We start from the raw sequence: 17,205 nt of genomic DNA, 5'->3' as shown, positions 1-17,205 counted from the left end.
AAACCCAAGCCAGTTTCCAAGCTACTCAGGAGGCTGAGATATGAGGATCCTAGTTCAAAGCCACCCCAGGCAAAAAAGTTCATGAGACTCTTTCCTCCAATCAACTACCAAAAAGCTAAAAGTGGAGCTGTGGCTCACCTGGTAGAATGCTAGCCTTGAGTAAAAAGTTCAGGGACAGTGCCTAGGCCCTAAGTTCAAGCTCCAGGACTGGTGCACACACACACGTGCGCACACACATACACACACACACACACACAGATAATGCAGTCTTACTCTTTCCCAATAATACTCATCAATATGTTTTAAAATATTAGATATTGGAGAAGGTGTTGCATATTTATAATCCCAGTTACTTTAGAGGCTAAGAGGATTACTTGATTCCAGGAGTTCATCAAAATTATGTTGGGCAACACAGTGACAACAGGGTCTCAAAGAGTGAGACAGACAGACAGGATATATGAAAGAGCAGAAAATTGTGAGTCATAGCTCAATAAAGAAATAGTCAAGGGCTGGGAATATGGCCTAGTGGCAAGAGTGCTTGCCTCGTATACATGAAGCCCTGGGTTCGATTCCCCAGCACCACATGTACAGAAAATGGCCAGAAGTAGCGCTGTGGCTCAAGTGGCAGAGTGCTAGCCTTGAGCAAAAAGAAGCCAGAGACAGCGCTCAGGCCCTGAGTCCAAGCCCAGGACTGGCATAGTCAAGAGAAGAAGCAAGTGGACACAAACGGATCTCAGCTTGTGGAAAAGAACATGGAATGAGGCTTACTTGTCTCAAGGAAGAAGTGTCATGGAGCCAGGTTCCCATGGCTCATGCCTGTAATCCTAGCTACCTGGGAGGCTGAGCTCTAAGGATCATGATTCAATGCCATCTTGGGCAGTGATGTCCATGAGACTCTTATCTCCAATTAACTGCCCCCCCCCAAAAGCCAGAAGTGGAGCTGTGACTCAAGTGATAGAGTGCTAACCTTGAGCATGAAAGCTCAGAGATGGAGCTCATGCTTTGAGTTCAAGCCCTAGGACTGGCACACACACACACACACACACACGCACACACGCGTGCACACGCGCACACACACATACACACCAGTGTCATGGGGATGAGAGAGAAAGGCCAAGGGGAGTAAATTTACTGAAGGGTTTTAGGACAGGGACGTTGTGGCAATAGGCAGGGGAGGAGGAGGCTATGGAATTAAGCTTGCCTTTTCCTCACAGATGCCTACATGCTCAAGGAGGGCTGGGTGGCAGGTCTGGGTACATAGCTGCCAGTCTCCTCAGAATAATGAAATGATGCATCTCAGAATCACACAGTGAGAGGTCACAAACTGGTCAGACTGCTGGGACCAAACCCTGGCTCCGCCTCATTGCCAGTCAAGGGACTAGACCTCTCCGTGCCTCTATTTTCTCATCTGTAAAACAGGAGTGACCATTAATAAAACCTGTCTCAAAGTATGATTTTTGAGTATTCAAGGTACTGATGCAGGTCAAAGGTTTACAACAGTGCCTGACACATAGTAGGTGCTCAAGAAATCTCATACAATTACTGTAGAGCTAATAGAGTTCATTACTCTGAAGGAATGGAATACCTAGAGTTTTCAGAAGAGGCAAACAGGAGTCAAGACACAAAAACGTTCCTTGCTTATATCTGAAACTCTAACTGCCTCATTCATCTACTACAGGACCACTGAGCCCCTCCAGCGATACCATGAGTAATCTTTACCAAGTAAATATTTGAGATTTTTTTTTTTTTGGCCAGTCCTGGGCCTTGGACTCAGGGCCTGAGCACTGTCCCTGGCTTCTTCCCGCTCAAGGCTAGCACTCTGCCACTTGAGCCACAGAGCCGCTTCTGGCCGTTTTCTGTATATGTGGTGCTGGGGAATCGAACCTAGGGCCTCGTGTATCCGAGGCAGGCACTCTTGCCACTAGGCTATATCCTCAGCCCATATTTGAGATTTTTAACCCTCAAACTTTTAAGGAGAGAAATTCTAAAGCATGATAATGGGAGATACCAATTGTGAAAGACAAAACAAGAATTAACTTGCCCCTTGTCCCCTTCAATTGAGTAAAAACCTTATTCTGCCATAACAACAATTTTTATGTGTGGTCCTCAGAGACTGGAAATTCTGTTCCTTCTACCTTCTACAAAGACACTGTTCCAGGCCTGGTATAGTAGTACGCAGTCTAATGATGGGACTTGCACCAGTTCAGCAGAATACTGGTGCTCCAGTTCAAGCCACTGCAGTCATTGATGAGAGAGACCCCTGCTGGGATGATCTGGGAAGACAGCAGGCCTGGGTTACAAAGAACGAAGTGAAGAAGCCTGGGGCCAGTGGCTGCTCATACCTGTCACCTTAGCTACTCAGGAGGCTGAGATTTGAGGATTAAAGTTGGGAGCTAGCCCAGGCAGAAAAGTCCATGAAACTCTTATCACCAGTTAAGCAGCCAAAAAAAAAAAAAGCCTAAAGTAGAAGTGTGGCTCAAGTGGCAGAGTGCCATGAGCAGAAAAAGCTAAAGGACAGGACACATACCCTGAGTTCAAGTCAGTACAAGCATACACACACACACACACACACACACACACACACGTGTTCACATCTGCCTTTAGAGAGATGAGAGGACATCAGAAAATTCAAGCAGGAGCCAAACATAATTTATATTCACCTTACATATAGATCAACCTGGCTAGAGTATAGTTCTATAGGTTTCAAGGGGCCAATACCTAGGGAAAGGTAAATAATCATGACCCAAGTGACCCAATCCACAATCAGGACAGCAGCAGAGTGAAATGTCAGCAATGGGCAACTGGTTGACAGACCTGAGGACTAAGTGAGGCTGGGTTCTGGAGCAGGAGAGCTCACAGCCAAACTCAGATCTCTCTGCCTGGGTCAGGTGCATGGATGAGGATAGTAGTACCAGAGAAAAGGAAACACAAATCTGGGCTTGGGCCTGGGGAGTCTCATTTCAGTGAGTTAAGGTTGGAGGTGTCTGGAGACTTCCAGGTATGGGCAGTCAATACTTGGGCTGAAGATACAGCCAGGAAAACATCACCTGAAGAACTGGAATCCTGGATGTAGGAGAGTCTATTCAGGGAGAGTTGTGGGAGTGGACGGTACAGAGCTTGGAAGTGAATGGCATGGGAGTTAGAGTGGAAGGGAAGCCTGGAGATGAAGAGGAACAAGGAGACAGACTATTGGCATAGCAAAGGCTGTGGTGCTCATGGGATGAAGTCTAGACATCATCTCCACTAGCTGGTTGAAATGAGAATAATAAAGCTAGATCCTGGGCTTGATCCCCAGGCAAGATGCTTGCTTTTTCTTTCCCAGATAATTTGTAAATAAATCTGTATTGTGGGTATGTGTGTGCGCACATGTGAGCATGTTTACAAGAACTGGGGTTTGAGCCCCAAGATTTCTGCTGATTAGCTGGAGATAAAAGTCTCACAGATTTTCCTGCCTGGGCTGGCTTTGAACCTTGATCTTCAGTTCTCTGCCTCTAGAGTAGCTAGGATTACAGATGAGGCACCAGTGCCTGGCTTGTATCTTCTTTGAAAGCAAATGTTTCTGGTGATAAGGACCTCCAAATGATAGACTATGGCTAATATAAGTTCTGAAATCTTTGGAATATCCATACCTTGCACTGAAGGAAGAATCTGACTTTGGAGCCCCATAACCCAAAGTCTAAGCTTGTGAGACATTATTTACCTAAGCAAGGTAAATGCTATTTAATACTGGGATTATGTACTGGATTTTTGCTAAATACACTATAAAAATATCAAATTTTATATAAAAAGTAAATCTTTCCTACCTTCACTGAAACAAAAGAATGAAAAAAGAAAAATCTTACCTGATGGGTGTGACTATTGTGTCATGTGAATTTCAAGCCTTTTCCGTATTAGAAATACACAGTGCCACCTAGTGGCCATAAACCATATGCTCAAAGTGCAAGGGAGTCAGAATTCACACCATGAATGATAATAGTAACAAAAGTAATATTTCATAAATTTGAAGTTTAAAAATAGTTTTGTTAACTGAGCTTGCAGGCTGCAATTTTACCTTTGAGTTACAAATAATCACATTGCCTACGTAACTACGGGTCACGCTTTAATTCATGAGAAACCTGAGGCCTACTTAAATGCTTTTCTTGCTATTGTTAATCATGGAGCTTGAATTCAAGGCCTGGGCACTTGTCCTGAGCCCTTTTGTTCAAAGCTAGCACTCTACCACTTTGAGACACACCTGTTCTTCCTCCTTTTGAGTTGTTAATTGGAGATAAGGTCTCACAACTTTCTTGCCCAGGCTGGCTTTGAACCGTGATCCTTAGATCTCAGCTTCCTGAGTAGCAAGGATTGCAGATGTGAGCTACCAGTACCTAGCTTGGGTTTTTTTTTTTAATCATAAAAATACTACAAATATCTTGCATGAAAACAAGATGTTCAACTAGAAATTCATTTCTATGAAAAGTAGAAAATGAATGGGATCCATCAGAAGGGCTTTAACTTTATTTCTACCATATAGGAGCATGGCCAATCTTGTGTGCAGACAATAATTATTGAAACCAGACTGGGAAACTATTGAGTAAATCTTGGACACTAGAGAAAATATAAAATGGACACTGGTATCTGTTGGTTTTATTTTATTTTTATTTTTTGGTACCAGTCCCAGGGCTTGAACTCAAGGCTTAGGCACTGTCCTAAGCCTTGTTCTTTTGCCCAAGGCTAGTGTTCTACCACTTGAGCCAGAGCTCTACTTCTGACATTTTGCTGATTCATTGGAGATAAGAGTCTCACAGACTTTTCTGCCCTGGCTGGCTTCAAACTATGATCCTCAGATCTCAGCCTCCTGAGTAGCTAGGATTATAGATGTGAGCCACAGCTGTTGGTTTATAGCTTTGAAAGCTGCCACCTGTGCCATGACCCTTCTACAGCTCAGCTTGGAGTCAAGGAAATTTTCCATTGCTCACTAATGCCACCCACCTGCCAGGGCACAGTAGGGAGGCTGTGGTATAGCATACATGAAGAAGTATGGGTCATGGGAGTGTACCATATTCATGGATCTTCCTTGGCGAGCCTACAAGTTTGTTATCCAAGAATAAAACTCCAGGCTTAAGACTCCAAGCTCAGTGATTTCTTCAAGGTTTCAATCTCTGTACATCTGAGGTTTGTTTGAACCACACCCTGTACAAGTAAATAACTTCCCATAAAGATTGCTTCAAGAAGTATCCTTCTTGGTGGTGGTGGTGATGGTGGTGGTGGTAGTGGTGGTGGTAGGGTGTGTGTATGTGTGTACTTACCAGTACTGGGGTTTGAATCAGGGCCTGGATACTGTCCTTCAGATCTTTCACTCAAGACCAGCACTCTATCACTTGAGCCACATCTCCACTTATGGCATTTTGATGGTTAATTGTAGATAAGAATCTCTCAGATTTATCTGCTCAAGCTGACATCAAACCATGATCATCAGATCTCAGCCTCCTGAGTAGCTAGGATTGCAGGCATGAGCCATTGGCACCTGAATGAGATCTACTATTTCAAAGATATGTCATGTCACATTTGGGTGTAAGAACCCCAGAGGAAGACTTGTGGGCTAGCAGGAGAATGGACAATGAAGGCAGGGAGGAAGTCCTTCTTCTGCTTCTAGAAGGAAGACAAAGCAACAGTCCTTCTCAAGTCTGTTCTGATCATTGTCACCTTTCCTTCCCAGCCTGCCTTGCTTGAAGCCTCTGATGTGCTGTCTCTGTCATGCTCATTTGAGATGGGGCATAAAGGGCCTAGTGACAGCCATAGACTTCTGCCTTACACAACAGCTGACAACCCATCAGTCAGAGGTGCCAGATCAGGCATTAGTTACTTTGTCTCCCTAACAGACATATGCACCATCTATACTTCTCCTGTTGCATGTTGGGAGGCCAATGAAAATTAGCTTACATTTTATTCATTTTGCAACTTTTCACTCTCACACTTCTATCACTTCCAACCTTACCACACAGAGCTCCTTAGATATACATTCAGAAGTCTTGAAGCAAAGCTTGTGTCATCAATGGTTTTGTGAGTCAGTGGAGAAGACTCCTTGGTGGTTTCGTTTGTGTGTGTGTGTGTGTGTGTGTGTGTGTGTGTGTGTGTGTGTGTGTGTGTATTGATATTTGTTTTCAAACATGGTCATATTACATAGTTCAGGATGTCCTGGAACTTGCTATGTAGCCCAGACTGGCCTCTAACTCACAGTCTTCCTGCTTGTGCTGGGACAGCAGCTATGAAGCACCATGCCCCCAAATGTGGTGGTGTTTTTCATAAGAAATTTCTCCTAGGAGGTAACAAGTTGGATAAGAAATGTACTCACTGCCTTACATATGAAACTGTAACCCCCCTATACATCACTGTAACAATAAAGAAATGGGGAAAAAATTTCTCCTTCCTGATTGGACCAGAGACTGAACTGTCCCATTTTTCCTAAGCACAGTCTTTTAATCTGTCCTAATTCTGTAGGTGGTCCATCTAAACACATGCCACTTTCCTGCTTGATAAAGCATAAATTCTGGGACTCTTCAGCTAATGTTGTATACTAGGTTAGCTACAGGAACAACTATTCTACCCTTGTTCCTTAGTATACTGCTTGTCATCCCTGTGGAACAACCTGATAAGAAGCACTGAAGCATACTTGCAGTTTTTATTGATCTTCCATAATCTTTGGTTCTAAGGGATGATAGCAATTATAAACCAAGATATACACACTCATTACTGATTTCCCGTCCCCATTCAGAGCCCCAGCTTCAAAGGCTTATAAGCAACCTGCACTTGATACAACTATGCTTCAAGGTCAAGAGTAACAGTCCACCGATGGACAGACGCAATGATAACTCCAATCACAACATATAGAGAAATATATAGAGGCTTTCTTTGGTTCATCAGTGCCTTAGTTTTATTATCAAGAACTAAATGACGTTAGTAGATGCTAATCCCAGCAATAATTATCACAAAGAAGTGCCAGAAGTTCTAAAACCATCAACATCTCTCTGTCGGTCTGTCTGTCCTCATTATTAAAAGCTAGAGGTTAAGGTTAAGTGACTCATTGAGTTTAGTCTCTAGGTAAAATAAGCATTTGGTTGTAAGGGACTTAAGTTTTTTTCAGGTTAAAATCTATAGGACTGCATATTGTATATCATCTTGTTAGAGCAAACACCAAATTATAAGCCAGGTGCTGGTGGCTCATGCATGTAATCCTAACTACTCAAATGCCTGAGATCTGAGGGTCAAAGTTCAAAGCTAGCCCAAGTAGGAAAGTCTATGAGACTCTTATCTCCAGTTAATCACCAAGAAAAACCAAACAAACAGAAAAAAACTGCCCAGGAGCTGAGTTAAAACCAGTACCAGAACAGAAACAACGACAACAATAAAGACTCCAGCGGATACCTTGATAGGAATCTGAATACACCAGATGGTCCTTCCACTGCCTACCCCTGAGCAGAATTGAGGTGACCTTCTGTCCACCATAGGTCCTTGTAGAGGACCTCAGATTTAATAAGAACCTGTCAATCCCTCCCTCCCTCGCTTGCTTATGAAACCATATGGCTCCACATTTAAGTGACAACTTAGAAGCACTGTGCTCCAGCATTGTATCAAGAGGTTGAATCTTGAAATTCACTGCTGCTGCTTAGTGATTGAGAATTCTGGGAAGCGAACACTGTGTGAGAGATCACCTGAAGAAGAGCAATGCACCAATTTGGTTGTTCTCCACCTGTTTTTGTTTTGTTTTGTTTTTTATTATTAATTAAATTTTGTTGACAAGGTGTTGTGCAAAAGGGGTACAAGTTATATAATAAGGCAGTGAGTACATTTCTTGTGATATCTTACACCCTTGTTTTTCTTTCCCTTCCCTAGATCAGGTAGGCATATATACAATACCCAGTGTACCAAAATTATATACAGTAACCATGTAGCATATGCTAAAGGAGATTCACCTAGAACTTTAAATGTAACATCAACAATAGAATCCTCCTATGTCCTTCTCTTGGAATTGTTTTTGCTTATCCTCATCTTATATGATCATATGTACATAGCTGTTGAGCTATTGTGATCCACTGATAGGTCTATTCTAGACCTTTTTATGTTTCGTAGTTGTTTGGTTTTAGATACATAATGTAAGGTCGCTGACCCAAACCTGTCTCCACCTGTTTTTAAACCATAGAATTCTTGTTCAGACCATGTCTTTCTCAGAAGCTGAGAGTCAGGTGAATGGGACACTAGGAAAAGATTGGATTTGCAGAGCACAGCTTGGAAACAACTCCCGGGTCCTCTAACATCCAACATAGATGTGAGGGTTGAGTGCAAGAGCCAGAATGGCTCAACTCAGACTGGGCCACTGGGTCTCCACATGATGGCTTTGCTATACTGTTCCTTTCCAAGCATCATTTTCATCTCGCTATGATAAAACTTACTGTAATATTTGCTGCAAGGAGGTTGTTAAGGTCTTTATTGTTACTTTTTTTTAGTGCTAGTACCAGAGCTTGAACTGAGGGCCTCACATCCTCTCATTTGCATTTTCACTCATGGCTGATACTCTACTACTTGTCCAGATTTTTTTGTCAGCTGTGGGCTTGAACGTGGGGCCTGCGTGATGTCTCTGAGCTCTTTTGCTCAGGGCTAGTGCTCTACTACTTTGAGACACCGCTCAGTTAACTGGAGATGAATCTCACTGAGACTTTTTTGCCTGGGCTGTCTTTGAACTGCGATCCTCAGATCTTAGCTTCCTGAGTAGTTAGGATTACAGGTGTTAGCCACCAGCTCCTGAGTTAAGTCCAGCTTTTTTTTCTGGTTCTTTGGATACAGTCTCACAGATAATTTTCAGCCTTCGATAGCTTTGAACTACAATTCTCCAGCTCTTAGCTTCCTGAATAGCAAAGAATATAGGCATGAGCCACTGGCTTATCTTAATTTTGTTAAACCTGATTTCACAACATTTTCTCAGAGAGAAACCCAAGGAGAACTTTTTTTTCTATTCTTGTGGCAGAAATCATTAAAATTCTTCACAGCTAATGGCTTGTTTTCTCTTGTGACTGTAATGATTCTTTCTTCCCCTTTTCTAGTCACTAGGAAACTGAAGTGGCCCATAGAGTAAGGCATCTATGAGTAAGGCATCTATGCTCTCAGCACCACTTTGTTTGACACAATATTCTCCTTTTGTTTTCAATTTGGAGCTGTGAAGCAATCTTGTATGATCCATGTATACTTTAACTCCTCTTGCCCACCCCCCTGCTTTTTTTTTTTTTTTTTGCCAGTTCTGGAGCTTGAACTCAGGGCCTGAGCACTGTCCCTGTCTTCTTTTTGCTCAAGGCTAGCACTCTGCCACTTAAGCCACGGCACCACTTCTGATCTTTTCTATATATGTGGTGCTGAGGAATCAAACCCAGGGCTTCATGAATGCGAGGCAAGCACTCTTGCCACTAGGCCATATTCCCAGCACCCCTCTTGTTCTTTCAAAACACTACTGAGTAAAAGTAAGCAAAGTCATTTTGGGGGTTTTTGTTTTGTTTTGCTAATCTTGGGGCTTGAACTCAGGGCCTGGGCACTGTCCATGAGCTTCTTTTGCTCTAGGCTATACCACTCTACCACTTGAGGCACAGCACCACTTTCGGCCTTTTCTGTTTATGTGGTACTGAGGAATTGAACCCAGGGCTTCATACATGCTAAGCAAGCATTCTTCCACCACTAATCCACATTCCCAGCCCAAATGAAGTCTTTAGTGAGAACATTTAGCCACTCAATCCATGTGCAAAAATAGGCAAGGAGGCCAACCTGGAGGGAGCTCATGCCTGTAATTGTACCTCCTCAGGAAGCTGAGATCTGAAGATTGGAGCTTGAAGCCAGGTGAGGCAGGAAAGTCGGTGAGACTCTTATCTACAAATGAACAGCAAATACACATGCATGATGCAATTGGTAGAAGGCGAGCCTTGACTGAAAAACTTAAGGGACAGTGCTCAGGCCCTGTGTTTAAGCCCAATTACTGACACACACACGTGTGCATGCATACACATATCCCTAACATACAGAGAACCCCTAATGGTCTACAACAAAGAAACAGACTTGGGGCTCCCAAATCTGGCCAATCACCTCAGTAAACTTCCTAGGTACCAGGCCCTGGAGTTCTTTCTTTCTTTATTTTTTGCTTTGATTTGGGGTAAGAAATTATTTTTTCCTCCTTTATTGTCAAAGTGAAGTACAGAGGGGTTATACTTGTTACCTCTTCCTTCATTTCCCCCCGCCCCACACCCCTTTCCCTATGATTTTGCTCCTTGAACAGTTTGGGAACCACTGGATAAGGTATCCTCTATGGCCTTGCTTCCACCCAAATTCTCAACAGTTGACCTAAGACAAGCATTCTCAGTATACACACAAAGAGCACTGAGAAGTTAGACACGACTGCCATAAATTCAGTTACTACCCAGAGAAAAATGTCAGAGGCCCTTCCCTACTCTCTGGGCCCTCCAGTGTCCAGTTTGAAAATTAACACATCAATATTGGATCAGAACACATGGCAGGTTCCCAGGGTGTTAGACCAAGGCATTTTGACACTTAAATCAGTGACCTGGACAATGGAATTGCAAGTCTGTATATTTCTTTCCCTGATGATATTAGATAGGAGGAGTATGTGGGCATACACATTATTCCTTCTCCAGAACCTCAGTGTTCCCAATAAGGCTTTGCCTGATATTTACTTTATTCTGTTGTGAAATCTAATATGTTTCTGAAACTTAAAAAATGTTTATTTACTCCCAATACATAAATAACTACTGAAGTTTCAAATAGATCATATCACTACGTACAAGAAGCCAAGCTGTGGTCATTAAGGGCAGGCCTTCCCTGAAGCAGCAAGTTTTATGCCAGCAGTGACAGGATGGCTAAATAGATGGCCTCTGACCCCCTTCCTTCCTCTTCTAATACTTAAGTACAGATCCCTTCTTACCTGCAACTCTAGATTGTGTGTGTGTGTGTGTGTGTGTGTGTGTGTGTGTGTGTGTGTGTGTGTGCTTGGTACTGAGGCTGGGACTTGAACTCAGGATACCTTCCTCTTACTTGGCTTTTGTGTTCAAGGCTGGCATTCTGCTACTTCAGCCACACCTCTACTTCCAGATTTTTTGTGGTTAATTGGAGATAAGAGTTTCATGGATTACTTTGCCTGGGATGGCTTCTGTCAAGAATCCTCAGAGCTCAGCCTCCCAAGTATCTAGGATTACAGTGCCAGGGTTTTTTGTTTGTTTGGTGCCAGTACTCAGAGCCCATGCACTGTATCTTAGCTTCAGCCCCCACTACCACCTCCACTTCCACCTAAGGCTAATGCGCTACTCACTTGAGCTCTACTTTTGGCTTTTAGCTAGTTAATTGGAGATAAGAGTCTCATAGACTTTCTTGCTCAGACTGGCTTTGGTCTGTGACCTTCAGATCTCAGCATTATGTGTAGCTAGGATTATAGATGTGAGTCACTGGCACCCAGCTGTAATTCTGCTTTGACCCAAATCCCAATTCTTTTCAGTTGCAGAGTTATTCCTTCCCCTCTGCTTCAGTGCTAACACCCAACTGGTCCTCTTGTCAACTCACCAAGTACAATCCCCACAGCCAAATTGTCTACCCAGCTTTAGTCCACACTCATCTTTTCTGGTTCATTCACTGTCTGTAAACCTGGCCATCCCCCAGGAAAGGCCTATGCCATTTAAGACCTCTTGTCACTTCTTTCATCTTATACTTCCCCCTGGTGCTCAACCCACCTAACATCACTCACAGGTCACCCTTTCTTTACCTTCTACTGTTTTCCCATAAAGAGTAACAGATAAAGAGCAGAGAATTTATGTCTGGTTTGAACTTCCAGTGCTTACAATATGATTTTACTGAAGTTTCTATGTATCTTCCACTAGAGGGCACCATTCTATAATTTTTGAAACCAGAAGTCTGCTGAATGCAATCCTTAATGAAAATTGAAGCCCAAGAACACTGAATTAAAAAAAAAAAAAATTCTGAACACATGCTGTAATTTTATGAAGCAATCTAATTTGGCTCTTTTTAAATAAAAGCTGCCCCATGGGCAGAGTAAAAGGCAATAATATTTAGCAGTATAAACCTACATAAAGGAACTCCAATTAAAAACCCAGACTCTCTGTTACAGTAAGATAAATAGTCATGAATTAAATAAAACAAATGCAAACACCAAGTACAGCCAGACAAGTGAAGTTATTTCTTTTATTCTAGTAAGAGAAACAGGCATGCTAAATAAAAGTTGGCTTTAATATAATGGATTTTATTTTGTTGTTTTTTTTTTAATTCAGTGTTGTTGGCACTCTTTCCATAAGTAGAACAGGATCCTCTTATTTGGGGGTTTAAGAGAGGATCTGAAACACTAAAACTTGATTTGAGGTTGAAATATTTTTAGTTTATTTAGTAGGAAATATATCAAGGAAATATACACAGTGATTGAAGATGCAGAACCCTGAATAAAGCTGATCTTGGAATCCTTCATCTCCTATTTGCCATTTGAGGACCTAGGCAGTATCCATCATACTAGCCTTAATTAGTTCTGTGTCAAATCATTGAGTATGATCATTGTACTAACCATCTTGGTTTGTGGTGTGAAATGAGATAATATATATAAAGTGCTTCAAGAATGACGATCCTATACATATTATTCAGTAGTGTGAGCTGTTTAGTTAATGAATTGTTGTGAGGAAGACCTCTAGAGATGGCTAGAAGCTGAAATCTTTTTTACTAAAGGAGATATGAACTGGGGTTCTTTGCGGGGGGGTGCAAATACACTCAACTCATACACATAAGCCAAGATAAGACCAGAGAAACAAAGCAATTTGACTAGAATAACAGTTGTTTCCTTAACTTTAGAGTAAGATTTGGATTTCCTAGATGCCAGACCATGATTCTTTCCCCACCCCAATAAAATTCTTCTAGTATCTGATAATTTATTAGCATAGACTACATGTATTCCTTGCAACACAGTTGGTTTAATGGCAAAATTTTAACAGTGGCAAAGTATATACATTTCTATGGCAGTTTGAAAGACGAGAGAGAAGGAAGGAAGGAAGGAAGGAAGGAAGGACAAAAGGAAGAAAGAAGAAGGGGGAAAAGAAGAAAGGAAGGAAGGAGGAAAGGAAGAAAAGAAGAGAAGAAGGAAAGAAGGAAGGAAGGAAGGAAGAAGGAAGAAAGGAAGGAAAGAAAGAAAGAGAGAGAGAGAAAGAAAGAAAGAAAGAAAGAAAGAAAGAAAGAAAGAAAGAAAGAAAGAAAGAAAGAAAGAAAGGAAGAAAGAAAGAAAGAAAGAAAGAAGTGAGAGGGAAAAGAGGGAGTAGTAGAGCTTTAACTCAGAGCCTTGTGCTCCAGCTCAGCTTTTGTGCTCACAGCTATCAGTCTACCAGTTGAGCTCGGCTTCTAGTTCCAGTGTTTTCACTGGTTAATTGGAAATAGTTTTTGGGATTTGTTGGCATAGGCTTTGAACCTCTATCTTAGCATCCTCAGTAGCTAGGATTATAGGCATGGGACACCAGTGGCCAGCTACCCCAGCAGTTTGAATTTGTAAGGAGCTTCTCATGTAAGCCCCTTTCCTGCTTTAGAAATCCTAAGGAAATAACCTAAAAGGAAATTGATATTCAAAAGACATCCTTTATCATTTCCCTGGATGAAACTAAAATAATGTACCAGTCCAACCACAGGTGAATAGTTAAGATGAACTTAAAGCCCGGCACCAGTGGCTCATGCTTGTAGTCCTAGCTACTCAGAACACAGATCTGAGGATCAGGAGTCAGCCTGGGCAGAGAAATCCAACAATCTCTTGTTTCCAATTAATCAGCAAAAAAACTAGAACTAGAGGTATTGTTTAAGTAGTAGAACACCAGCCTTGAGGGGAACAAAAAAGCCAAATATGAAGAAAAAGTCAAGCAAGAGCTTGGAGCCTGGAGTTGAAACTCTAGTACTAGCTGGCACATATACATACATTAAATATAAATAGTTCCATTTATCATTGAACTAGGCCTCTTGCCTAGCTTGAACAAGGCCTTGGGTTTGATCCCTAGCACCTCGAAAAGAATTATAAACAACATATAGAAAACAACCCAGATGCCCCACTACAGCTGAATGGATTTTTAAAATGTGGTATGTATGTACAATGGAATTTTACACTGCCATTAGAAAAGACAAAATAATGGCATTCACTGGAAAATGGATGGAACTAGAAAAAATCATGCTGAGTGAGACAAGCCAAGAACGGAGAGACAAACAGCTTATGGTCTCCCTGATATGCGAGTGTTAGAATTAAAATGCAAAGAGCTAGAAAAAGTAAACAGGTCTCAAGATACCAAAACACAGTAAAAAGAAAAGAGGACACAGAATGAGTGGAAAGTGTGTGAGAATAGTAGTAATAATAACAACAATAATAATATAGCAGAGGGGACCACCAGTTACATTGGACACTGATGAAAGGGAACTAAGAAACTCATGGGTGGGAATGGGAAGGAAGGAATGAGTGAAGGAGGGAACATGTTGCTAAACAAAAGGAAAGTAATGTACATATCATCCAAAATGGAGAAAATGATTTCATAGTTAAAGTTCATAGACTTCGTAAGCTACATAGAATCATAATTTTCATCATTGTGAAAGTTAAAACGTATACTGTGAAATATAAGTAATAGCTTAAACCAAATAAAAAATTTGTAAAATAATTTTTTTTTAAAAAAAGAAACAGTTGGGCTGGGAATGTGGCCTAGTGGTAGAGTACTTGCCTGGGTTTGATTCTGCAGCACCACATATGTAGAAAAAGCCAGAAGTGGTGCTGTGGCTCAAGTGATAGAGTGCTGGCCTTGACCAAAAAGAAGCCAGGGACAGTGCTCAGGCCCTGACTCCAAGCCCCAGGACTGATAAAAAAGAAAAAGAGAAAAACAGTTAAGAAACAAAAAAAGAACACATAGAATATATTTCTTTTATTATTCTTCATCTCATTCCAAAAGGAAGTAATCTGACAAGTAGAATATTGACAAGTAGATACTGCTATCAGAATTACAATCAATTAAAAATTAAATATTTATATGGCTAAAACCCATGTGATAAAATGGAAAAGTGAAGTCATTTTAGGAGTATTTAGACTAAATGCTTATTTCTTTCCTTGAGGGTTCTTTTAATAATACAAATGCAATAAACTATTATTTATACTAGGCTTGATTCTTTATTGGTATTGACAAGACTTTACATTATCCAAACATCCTTTAACATATCATGGTAGTATTACAATAGAAGGAAAGGCATGAGGTCAGAGCCCTTGTCATACAACAAACTCTGAGGGATGTGCAGTGTAAATCCTAGAGCTTATGAGCTTATAGAAGACACAGGTCATACCCACTCACCCCTTGATATTTTGGGGAGATTGATTTCAGGGGCCTCAGAAGATACTTAGATCTGAAGCTGCTCAATTCCCTTACGAACATGGTGTACTGTTTGCATATGGTTTACACATCCTATATACTTCAAATCACCTCTAGACTTTTTTTTTTTTTTTTTGGCCAGTCCTGGGCCTTGGACTCAGGCCTGAGCACTGTCCCTGGCTTCTTCCAGCTCAAGGCTAGCACTCTGCCACTTGAGCCACAGCGCCGCTTCTGGCCGTTTTCTGTATATGTGGTGCTGGGGAATCGAACCTAGGGCCTCGTGTATCCGAGGCAGGCACTCTTGCCACTAGGCTATATCCCCAGCCCTCTAGACTTCTTATAATACCTAATGCAAGGCAAATCCTATGCAAATGGTTGCCATATACTTTTAGGGAATAATGACATGAATAAAAAGTCTGTACATGTTCACTACAAACATTAATTTTTTTAATGTTTTCAATCCAAAGTTGGTTGGATAGCCAAGATGTGGAATCTGGAGATTCATGGATCTTAGCACTGCTCCACTTTCCAAAGTCTTGACCAAACTGGACCATGAACATCACAGGAATGCCAGATTGCACTGCTTTATTCTTAGCGGAGCCTCGATTTTCCATTCATCTTAAATGTTATGTTTCATCACTTTCAATGCATAGCCACAAGGACCATCATACTGTGAACTGGTATCTTTTTCATACACATGCTCTTTAACACACCCACCCTCCCCTACCGTAAGCTGGGTAGATTCCCTCACTTGCCTTCTTCTCCCAGTCCATGTGACTCCACCATGCAGCTGCCCAGTAGCCTTCCTTGTAATGCTAGTGGGTTCCCTAGCCTCATCTGCATCCTCTCAATCTCAGCCCTGGCATAACGTCTCTCCTTCCCCACGTGGGGTTCTTGTCTTTCATTGCACAGGGGGAAGTTCTTTGAAAAGAATGAATTTCTGTGGTTTGCTGGAACATGGAGGGAGCTGGAGACCATCATGTTAAATGAAATAATCCAGGCCCACAAAGACAAATGTCATGTGTCTTCTCCCATTTGTAGGAGCCAAGGGAGAACAGAGCAAAACAAGACCAAACAAAATTTCAAGAACAAGGTCATGAAAGTAAAAATGGGGAGGGAAAGAGAGAGGTAAATATAATCAAAGTAGTGTGTGTGTGTGTGTGTGTGTGTGTGTGTGTGTGTGTGTAGGAAATGTCATAATGAAATCCCTTTAAAATTGAAAGTATGGCAATTTTTTTTAAAAAGAAAAACTCTTCTGTTTTATGTTTGTTGTCAAGGTTTTCACATACAGTTCAGGCTGGCCTTGAACTTTGAAGCTCAAGTAGTCTTCCTGCTTTAGCCTCTTGAGTAGTTGGCCACAGAGCCATCTAGAGACTTCCTATGTAGCCCAGGCTGGCCTGGAACTCAAGATTCTCCTGTCTTAGCCTCCCAATTGCTGCCATAACCCATGTATGTACAGCTCCACACCTGGAGTCAGAAAGAGGATATGAAATGAAAACTTGCCTCCTTCGATGGAGTTCCATGCTTGCTGCATCCAGGTTTACTCCCTGCCCTCCAACTTCTGGGCAGAGATAACACTGCTTGCTCTCTGGACCCAGATCCTCCAGCCTTCTCCTACCTTTGCTGTCCATGAGCTGCTCCTCCTCCTCCTCCTCCTCCTCCTCCTCCTCCTCCTCCTCCTCCTCCTCCTCCTCCTCCTCCTCCTCCTCTCCACCTCCTCCTCCTCCTCCCCCTCCCCCTCCCCCTCCTCCCTCCCCTCCTCCTCCTCTCTCTCTCTCTCTCTCTCTCTCTCTCTCTCTCTCTCTCTCTC

The sequence above is a fragment of the Perognathus longimembris genome, chromosome 14, assembly GCF_023159225.1.
Source record: "Perognathus longimembris pacificus isolate PPM17 chromosome 14, ASM2315922v1, whole genome shotgun sequence".
Lineage (NCBI taxonomy): Eukaryota > Metazoa > Chordata > Mammalia > Rodentia > Heteromyidae > Perognathus > Perognathus longimembris.
This window is presented reverse-complemented; position numbering follows the sequence as displayed.